Source organism: Chenopodium quinoa, unplaced genomic scaffold, assembly GCF_001683475.1.
Source record: "Chenopodium quinoa cultivar QQ74 unplaced genomic scaffold, ASM168347v1, whole genome shotgun sequence".
NCBI classification, from domain to species: domain Eukaryota; kingdom Viridiplantae; phylum Streptophyta; class Magnoliopsida; order Caryophyllales; family Amaranthaceae; genus Chenopodium; species Chenopodium quinoa.
The window spans coordinates 1,262,112-1,273,071 of NW_018744835.1; positions in this window are offsets into that span (position 1 = coordinate 1,262,112).

A 10,960-nucleotide genomic window follows, 5' to 3' on the forward strand; every position below is an offset into this window, starting at 1 on the left:
CTAATCATCAGGGATACATATGTTACAACCTCTCTACTAACAAGACTATCATCTCTCGTCATGTTGCATTTACGGAACATATTTTCCCATTCAACGATATTCAACAATTTCGGTCTCAAGACTACTCCTTCGAGGATTCAGATCTTTCTCCTGCCTTGACCCACTATCATCTCACTAGCCATGGTCAGCCCATAACTTCCGTCCCTATCCAACAACCTGACCCGGTTTCCCCAAGCAGCCCACCCTCTTGCATCGAAGCCTATGATGGGCAAAATAGATCGCAGGCAGACCGTGGGCCTGTTCAATCAGCCACGGTACACCTGCGGTCTACCCATTTAGCGAGCCCAGGTGCTATTTCCCCTTCTAGCCCGCCTTCTCCTACTATTCAATTTGGGACTCTTCTTCCCAGCCCAGTACCTTTATCATCACAAATACAAACCTGTGCTAAGCACGAGATTTTCAAGCAAAAAGTTCCATTTAATCTCTCAGTTCAAGCTATCTCGCCTTTACCTAAAAGTACCAAGTTAGCCTTACTTGACCCGAATTGAAATGCGGCAATGCATGAGGAATTTAATGCTCTCACTAAGAAACATACTTGGGACCTTGTTCCCAAACCGGAAGGGGTAAATATCATTCGATGTAAGTGACTCTATAAGCATAAATTCAGAGATAATGTTGATTTGGAGAGACAACATAAGGCTCGGTTAGTTGTCAATGGCAAGTCACAAGAGGTAGGGGTGGATTGTGTTGAGACCTTTAGCCCGATTGTAAAATCGGCCACTATACGGACAATATTGAGCATTGCTATGGGAAATAACTGGCCTATTCATCACCAGTTAAATGTGAAAAATGCGTTTCTCTACGAGGACTTAAAAGAAACAGTGTACATGCATCAACCACCCGGTTTTGTCAACCGTAATGCTCCTACATACGTGTGTCGTCTTTGCAAGTCACTTTATGGTTTGAAACAAGCTCCACGAGCTTGGTATCATCGGTTTGCCAACTATCTCTTGCGGATTGGGTTCACATGTGGCAAGACTGACAACTCTTTCTTCATTTTTCACTAAGGTAATGACACGGCTTACTTATTACTCTATATGGACGACATTGTACTCATGGCTTCATCCGAGGAGTTAAAGACCTCTATTATTGACTTGCTAAAATATGAGTTCTCTATGACGGATCTCGGCCAGCTCAGTTATTTTTTGGGTATTTCGGTCACTCGAAGTTCACATAGCATGTTCCTTTCTCAGAAAAAGTGCGATGAAATTATCCACCGAGCTAAAATGAGCACCTGCAAGAGTTTTTCCACACCCGTTGACACAAATTCGAAGCTCAGTGCTCACGATAATAAGTTGGTGGAAAACCCAACACTCTACCGTAGCTTAATTGACTGAAGCATTGCAATACTTGACCTTCACAAGGCCGGACATATCCTATGTTGTACAACAAGTATGCCTCTTTATGCATGCACCACGAGAGCCACACTACAATGCCCTCAAGCGCATCATTAGGTACGTTAAAGGCTCCACTGACCTCGGTCTTCACCTTTTTCCCTCTGCATCGACCATACTTATTTCCTACACGGACTCTGATTGGGTGGCTGCCCCGATAATCGACATTCGATCTCCGGGTATTATGTTTTCTTGGGGCATAATTTGATATCCTTGTGTGCGAAACGTCAAGCTACTTTGTCTCAGTCCAGTGCAGAATCAGAATATAGAGGAGTCGCTAACGTAGTTGCCGAAACTTGTTGGCTCAGAAATCTTCTTCTTGAGCTAATTTGCCCTTTAAAACGAGAAACCCTTGTGTACTGTGATAATTTGTCTGCCGTCTACCTATCTAGAAATCTGACTAATCATCAATGAATGAAACATATATAGATGGAAATACATTTCGTTCGTGAGAAGGTAGCTATGGGTCACGTTCAGGTTCTTCACATACCCTCATCATATCAATATGAAAACATCTTTACAAAGGGGTTACCGCGGCAATTATTTCTTGAATATATGATAATATTCTCTAGTATATATATGATAATATTCTCTAGTATATGCGGGGGTGTCTTAGAGTATATATGATAATATTCTCTAGTATATATATTTTGTGGATATCTTCTGTGTATTTATGTATATCTTATATTCTCATAGATTAGGTTGTAATCCCTATATATATTGTTTAATGAGAATATGATACTCAAGGAGATTTACACAAACTTACACTAAAGGTAAACTGAAACATTACATTGAATTTCCCCCCTATTTTATTTGAATTTGTTATCTTGTTCATTGCAAATACTCTAGAAATACAGTCTGTGCAATCAACAATGAGTCAATGACCATTAGGTGGTACTATATTAAGCACCAAAGAGCTTACCATATTAATGGAATTCCATAATCTTGTCAGGAATGAACTCGCACATAAACAATTGATGATCACAGGAAATACAATATCCAACAAGCGAAACCAAATGTCTATGATGCACAAGACTAATAATTTCAACTTCAGCGTGAAACTCGCGCTCCCCCCATGCATTTCCAGTTTTCAACTGTTTGACTACAACTTCTTTGCCATTAGGCAGGACTCCTTTGTAAACTAATCCAAAACCACCTTAACCAAATGACCAATAATAATATGATGTGCGTGTACTTGTGGAGGTCAGTTCCGTAGAAGTTATCTCCTAGTAAAAAAAAAGGATGGTACATCATTTGTTAATAATACGTAACATACATACATACTGTTGTATGGGCAAAAAAAGTTCCCACCTAAATACCTGATAATAAGAGGAGAAGTGTTTGTGCTGTACATCGTATTATTTTGCACACCGAAATAGACTAACATATATTACAGTTGTCCAGCTTGTCATAAATAAACCTTGCAAATAGGTGTTACCAACCTATAACTATATTTTGGATATAAACCATACTACAAATCATACTATGTACACAGTCTACTAAGCACCACAATTAATAATCATGAATATATATTAAATTTAAAATCAACCTCCTATACTTCTAGGTCAAATACTTATGTACATAAGAGGCATCTAGAAACAGAATTTTCACCGATCGATATATAAGAAAAAAAATCATTTGACTACATCAATGTTTTTTAGGAGAATTTTGTAGCAACAAGCGTTTAAATTTTACCAATTACCCCCCTCATTTTACACAATAGATGCAGAAATAAGCTCTTAAGTTTTAACAGCAAACTCTTCAATGAGGCATACAGACAATAACTTATTATAAGAAGAAGATGATTTTACGAGTAGAAAGGGGTGACATCTGCATAATTGAAACACAAAAGTAGTTGTTGTAATGATAAGACGACAAGAACATAAAATGTGTTACCAAGCAAACATCTTATTACACGCAAAAGTAGAAATTAGTGAAGGAGTTGCCAATGAATAATGCTAAGTGTAAGAAGGGTAGGAAAAAGATATTTCCTGCATTTCTTCCTTAGGGTTAAACAAGTAAAAAAGATATAGGTAAACTTTTTTTTTATATATTAGCTCTCTCCATTTTGTTAAACTTATTGGATTGTAGTATCTCTTAGTGTTGGCTCATTTGTGATTAATTTAACTTAGTGTTAGACAAACCCTTTTTTTGTATATAATACCCATTATTGAAACTTATTAACACTTAGAGGGTGAAAAAAATGGTATAGTTAGTTCTACAAATGTGGTTGATGGGAGGCTCCAATGGTATAGCTCTTGGGAATGAAGTAAGAATTGTGGTGGTTGTTTTCCATGCCATATCAAAACATAAATTATAGCAAAGGTGTTGTGTGCGGACTGTCGTACGCATAATTACGTGCGGCAAACTTGGCCGATACGTTTCATTTGTAGGCTGATATGATTCATTTGTTGATTGATATGTTTTTTGTGTTTCCTGATATATTCCTTTTATTGGCTGATATGTTTTTTTTTACTGTTTGATATATTACTTTTGTTGGCTGCTATCAGACATCAGTTGGCTGATATGTTTCTTTAGTTGGCTGATATCTTTATTTTGTTGGTTGATATGTATATTTTAATTATTGGCTTATATGTTTCATTTTGTTGGCTGATGTGTTTATTTTGTTGGCTTACATGTTGCTTTTGTTTGCTGATTTCATCCTTTTGTTGGCTGATATGTTCCTTTTATTGGCTGATATGTATCTTTTGTTGGCTGATATGTTCCTTTTGTTGGCTGATATGTTTCATTTATTGGCTAATATGTTCCTTTTGTTGACTGATACATTTTATTAATGTCTGATATGTCCATAATGTTGACTGATATAAGACATCATTTGGCTGGCTGATATGCGTCATATGTTGGCTAATATGATTAACAACATATAGATTACTTTTATCTCCTTCTCTCTCCTCTTTCCCCCTCTTCCTCTCTTTCTTTCTCTCTCTCTCAAATGAGTATGGGGCTTCTTCTTACTCCACAAAATAAAATCCCACACTCCACTCCCTCACCCAAACTCAACAACTCGCCCACTCAAATTGACCACTCAAATACGTTCTCAATAAGAAGGTAGACAATACCTTGCACTTTCATCGATTGTCAACAACTCACTCTTTCACTCAAACGCACAACTCGCCCACTCTTCACCACCCCACCACCCACTTCGCCACTACTCGTCGCCCTCTCCTCTGCCGCATTTCCCTCTCCACCACCACCACCACCACCCGCGCTACCTTCACGACTCGCGCCACAATGTCCACCACCAACAATCCACCATCAAACATATCGTCCTCTTTAACGTCAAACCCGACAAAACCCACCACCGAACAACCTTATCACACCCACCACCAAATAACCTTCTCACGCCATCACCGATCCCAGCAGCTCCAAATCGCACCGCAGTACAACCCACCGTCCACAACGCATCACCAGCAGCGAACTCCGATCCACCGCATCGCTTCACCTTCGTCATCATCATCGTCATCTTCGTTTTGAGGGGTTTTCGATTCAATCAGAAAATGCATCATTTTTTCTGATTCAGTTGGCTGATTCAAACATAATGATGTTGTTTTGTGAATTGTGAGCCCTAAAATCCCAATTTTCTTTGAGAATTGAAATGAATGGGTGGACTTCTTATTATAGTGGTAGTTGTGTTTGAAGGGAAAATGGGCTTCCGCACGAAATATAAAGCTGCACCCAATAGTATCATTAAATTATAGGAAAAATTGTAAATAATAATACAACCTTTGGCCCGTTCTTTTTAAAAAATACAACCTTTGGATTATACCTGAATATTACAACCTTTGGGGGGTCTCAATTTTAAACAAGACAAAAAACTTGTAACCTGTTAAACCGGTTGCTTAGTACACGTGTCATCATGCAATTGGTTTAAAAATTATTTTTTTTTAAAATAAATAATTATAGATTTTTAATTTCGGTTATTTCACCAAATGTCATTGAGTTTTTTAAAAATTCACCAAATGTCATGAAGTTTTCACAAATTCACCAAATGTCACCGAGCTTTTAAAAAATTCGCCAAATGCCATTAATGACACGTGTCATGATATGATTTGTTTATTTTAATTAATTATTTTAATTAATAAAAACAACACTTCGCGCAGCCACCTTCTCTCCCCTACCCTACACCACCCCTCCCCAGCGCCGGTCAGCCGACGCCTAGCTTACCCACCGTCGGCCGACCCACCCTCTCCCTTTCCTCCTTCCCCCGTTACGCCACCCCAACCAGCGAACCAAAACCTAACCAAAAATTTTGTTAAAATTTTTGTGGTGATTTTGAAGTTTAATTCAAGATTTTATTGTTTGATTTATAATTTTGATTGTTTGGATCGATTTTGATTAGAGAGAGGAATTGATTTTTGTAGTAATTCGTGGCTTTTAATGTTGATGCGAGGATCGGGAACCGCTGTTTGCTGCTGTTCGTGAAGGAGAGGGTTGGTTGCGGTTCGTTGGCTGCGGTTTGTGGGAGTTTTTGGTGGTGGAGGTTGGCTGCGGTGGTCGAGAAGGGGTGGAATCGAGGCTGTTGTTCATTAAGGAGAAGGTTGGCTGCTATTTGTGGGGTGTGTAGGTGTTTCAGACTGGTCGGGGTAACAGGGTACTCGGCCTGCGGTGTGTGAGCTGGACGTTGGCCGACCGGTTCTAGGTTTGGGGAAGGGAGCTGCGTGCAGGGAAGGGGGAGAGGGAATGTTGGCCGGATGGTGGGAAGGTGGTGGTTTTTTACTTTTATAATAATAATAATAATAATAATAATAATAATAATAATAATAATAATAATAATAATAATAATAATAATAATAATAATAATAATAATAATAAAAGTAATTTTTATTATTTTATTTCTTCTCAAAATTAATAAACATAAAATTAATTTTTAAAAATCAAATTAAATGGATAAAACCAATAAAACAATGACAAGTGTCAAGGTAACCTGTAAAGATAGGTTATCAATTGGGTTTTTTCCTGTTTAAATTAAACACCCCCCAAAGGTTGTAATATTAATGTATAATTCAAAGGTTGTATTATTAAAAAAGAACGAGCTAAAGGTTGTATTATTATTTGCAATTTTTCCTAAATTATGTAGGCGATCCATTCATTTCCTTGCAAATTTAAAATTTTTGTAAGGTCAAACTTAACAGGATTGGTGTAAAGATTCGAAAAGGTGAGACCAAATAGCCACAAAATTCAAGCAATCCCTGGAAAGATGAGAATGTGTTTCTACAGGCGCCTTGCAACGGGTGCATATAGAGGAGAGAAATTTGGACCTTTTAGGGCTAATGAAGAAGCAACAGGGAGGTAATTTAAAAAGTAAAAATGGAAATTACAAACCCAACCTTTGCACTTTCTTCCCTTAAAAATCCAACCTTTGCACTTTCTTCCCTTAAAAATCTAACCTTTACCCCCTATCTTCATTTAAAGATCTATTTGACTTTTAACCTGTTAAACAAGTTTTTTTTTTTTTTTTTTGTAATTTTCTCACTCTTCCTCTTTCTCACTCCTCTCTCCTCAAAAAAGGAAACAACACAACAGCTAGCCTCATCACCAATTCCGCCACCACACAACAACCCACCACAACCGCAACAATTCTCCTCCGCCAGCTCCGCCGCGACCAACGCTGCACCTTCAACAGCCCGCGCAACACCAATTCGCCCCCTACTCCAACTCAGTTCGATTCACCACCAATTAATCGTCCATTCACCGAATATCACACCCCTAGCCCCGACCCACCCAATTCCTCCCGGCGTTCAGCCCCCCCCCCCCCCTCATCCCGTTGGCCCTTCCCCTTCTGTAATACCCCGTATTTTGATACGTATTTTCTAAATTAATTAATTAATTATTATTTCCTAAAAAGGATATTTTAGTAATTTAAATTACTATCTGAATTTTGGAGCCAAAATGATATTTGAATTTTGGCGTCAAAAGTAATTTGAAACCTAATTATTATTTTTAGATTTTGGATAAGATTTATTATCCATTTAATTTATTTTTAAAATCGGATTATTTATATATTTCAGATATTTTAATTAAAGCAAAAACTATATTTTATTATTTAATTAATAAGGTCCGAAAATTCCTAATTATTGACTAAGATTTTCGGATTTTTCTAGTGTGGAAAATCTGATTTTCTAGGTTAATTTATTTAGTGAATAATGAGTATTTTATTAATTAATTATTTTATACAATAAATATTATTTATACAATTATTTTTAATTCCTTAAATCTAGCAAAATAACTCCCTAAAATATAATAATAGGATCCAATAATTTGAGCTATGGAAGCTCAATATTTTCGACCCTCATGGTCAAATTTTGGGTGATTTATTTTGAAAATTGTATTTTTAATTATCTCCTTAAAATCTCTTATTTTCCTTAATTTTATTTCTCCATCTCCTAAACATTTGATATCTTATTTTCCTACCTTGTATCTTCCTTGATTATTCCCCAAGTAATCTCTTTTGCCATATTATTTTTCATGATAACACACTTTCCTTAATTCTATTATTAATCATCTTAATATCAAAACTTTCCATATTTCTTTCATTCTCTTCTCCAAGTAATTCCTTAATTCTTTTTATCACAATTCTTCCCACATTCTCTTTCCATAATTCTTGCATGAGCTAGCCTATAAATACCCCCTCATACCTCTCACATTCTTCACACCAATTATCTTCTTCTCTCTTACTCTTCTTCTCTTCTTTTCTAAAAGAAAATCAACCCGTATATCTTAATTGGCACTTCTGGTCAGTTTTGGGGGTTTTCTATTTGTTCCTCTCGAAAAATCCTTGAGGTTAGGCTCAAGAATCACCCAATTCAGAGTTATATTGAAGGAGTTACAGCCTCTGCAAGTTCAGCCTATTCTTTCCAACGCAAATCCAATTTTTATTATTTTCTTTTATTTTCTTTCTTGCACCACCATCAATCACCACGACCGCCACCTCTAGCCACATGCCGGAAGGATGCCCATGCCGCCACCTCTCTCTCTTTTCCTTGGTTTTCTACCTTTTCTTCTTCTCTTCTCTTATTTAATTAATTATTATTATCATGGGGGATTTATAAAAATTATTATGAGTAGTTTTAATTAAATAAAATCAGATTTTTATTCATGTTTATGAGAAAATAATTTAAAGGGTTCATGTACATATAGTTGGGTGTTTTTAATTTAATTGTTGTGATTATTTGTTAACCTCATATTAATTAAGGTTATATTTATTTGTAGGGTGTGTTCAATCAAGGTTCTTGAAGTCTATTTGTGTGATTGCTAGCAAGGATCAAAGGTACGTTTAGGTGGCTAGATACCTTTGAAATTGATTGGATTGAATAAGCATGGTTGAGTGATTTTTATGATGATTGAATTTAAATTGAATTATGGTTTAATAAAAGCATGTTTAAATAATTGGTTTTGATAAATAAATTGGAGGATTGATTTTATATCATGTTTTGAATAAAATTATTTATCATGTTTTAAAAAGTTTTGGTTTTGAAAGCAAATAAAAAGAGTTTTGAATTATGTTGGAGTTTTGAAATTGGAAAAGGATTTATTGAATTATTATTATTAAAGCTTTACAAGCATGTTGATAGTAATCCCACTATGCGGATTTGATAGATAAGACTTTGGACTTTGTATGACCGAGTCTTTCCTCAAGAATAGTCTTGCAATATACGTTGACTAGCTTGGGGATGTGCACACTTGGGTGAGGAATTGGATTTAAAAAGAGTAATTGGTTTTATTGAATTGATTATTGAAATATTGAATTATTGGAATTGGTTTTGGAATTGTGAATTGGAATTATTGAATTATTGGAATTGGTTTTAAAAGCATGTTTGCAAATAAATTGAGTTCAATTATCTTGCACTTATCGTACTTAGCATATTTTGCTAATCCGTATTTCTTCTTTGTTTTGGTTCGCCCTGTTTACCTTAATGGTAAGAAGTGTTGACTAATTTCAGGTGGAGTCAATATATGAGCATATGGAGTCCCGAGAATGTCTTCATATAGATTAGGAATGTTGGTCCTTGTTTTTAAATATTAGTACTCATGACAATGGTTACTAGTTATGGTTTTTATTGATAAAGAAAGAGTATTGAAGTTTCCGCTGCAAAGTATTGGTTTTATGGTATAATTATACGTATTATACTAGTATTTTTGTAGAGGGAGATTTGGGGGTGTTACACCTTCCCCCTTGAACCACCACCCTCGTGAACGCACCATCTCTGTATTCAAATTGAAGCGTAATTCGAAGTTTAGGTTGGTGGTGATGGTGGTTGTTTGGTGATTGCGGGTGGCGAATTGGTGATTGTGGATGGTGATGAGGTGGAGATGGGTGCTGCAGCTGACGGTTTAGGCTGGTGGTGATGGTGGTTCGTGCTGTTGTTTAGGCTGAGCAAGGAGTTGTACTGTAGCGTGTGTGTTGCTGTAGTGTAGGGGCGGCTAGCTGGTAGGAGGAGTGGTGTGGATTTTCCGGTGGAGAGGGGAATGGGGTTGCTGGATTCTAGTGGCCAGTGGGGATGGGGTGGTCAGGGAAGAAGGGTGGGACTGGATTTTCTGAATTTTTTTGTTTTTTTTTTTTGTTATAATTTTTTGGCAAATTTTGCTGGTTGCGGTGTTGGAGATGGAAGGTGTTGTCGGTGGGCTGGTGGTCAGGTGGTTGGCGTGATTGGTGGTCAGGTGTTTAAGTAGGTGGCGGGGGGTTGTGTTAGGGGTGGGGACTTTGATTTTTTTTTCTTTTAATTATTTTTGTTTTTTAATAATTCAAAAAATAATAGGCCTATTAAAAGCTGACACTTGGCATATAACTTACAAAAACCGGTCATCAACAGGTAAAGGATCTTTAGATAAAGATTGGGGGTAAAGATTGGATTTTTCTAGTATAAACAAAAGATTGGATTTTTAAACGAAGAAAGTGCAAAGGTTGGATTTTTAATTTTCATTTTTCCAATTAAAAACCCTAAATTAGAACACACTGGGTAGTTGAAGAAGCAACAGGGCTAGAAATTTCGACATCTTATACTTGTATGTAGGGAGTGTCGTTTTCCAACCACCATAGCCAAATTCAACCCCCCATGGCCTAGATTTTGTGGAAAATGTTTATTTGTGACCATTGTTTGTTGGATTATATCTCTCTCCTCTTCATTTTTTTTAAGAAATTAAGGGTTGCTAACAATTTTTATAATCTATCGATATACTATACTATAAGATAAGCGGATCGATGTGGAGCTGACAAGTGTCACTTTTTGATTCGCTTATCTTATAGTGTATACATAATATTTTAAATAAATAATTCTATTAGAAAATTAATAAAAATATACCCTATACTATTTATGTCTAACAATAAGATTTCTTTCCTTGCAATATTCTACAATATCACAAAAGTTTATTCTACATCTTGGATATGATCACAATAGATTATCATAGACATTATTCTACACTAATAAGAAAGATATGATCTTACCTGATATGTTTATCTTTATCTTATATTAGCATAATATTCCGTA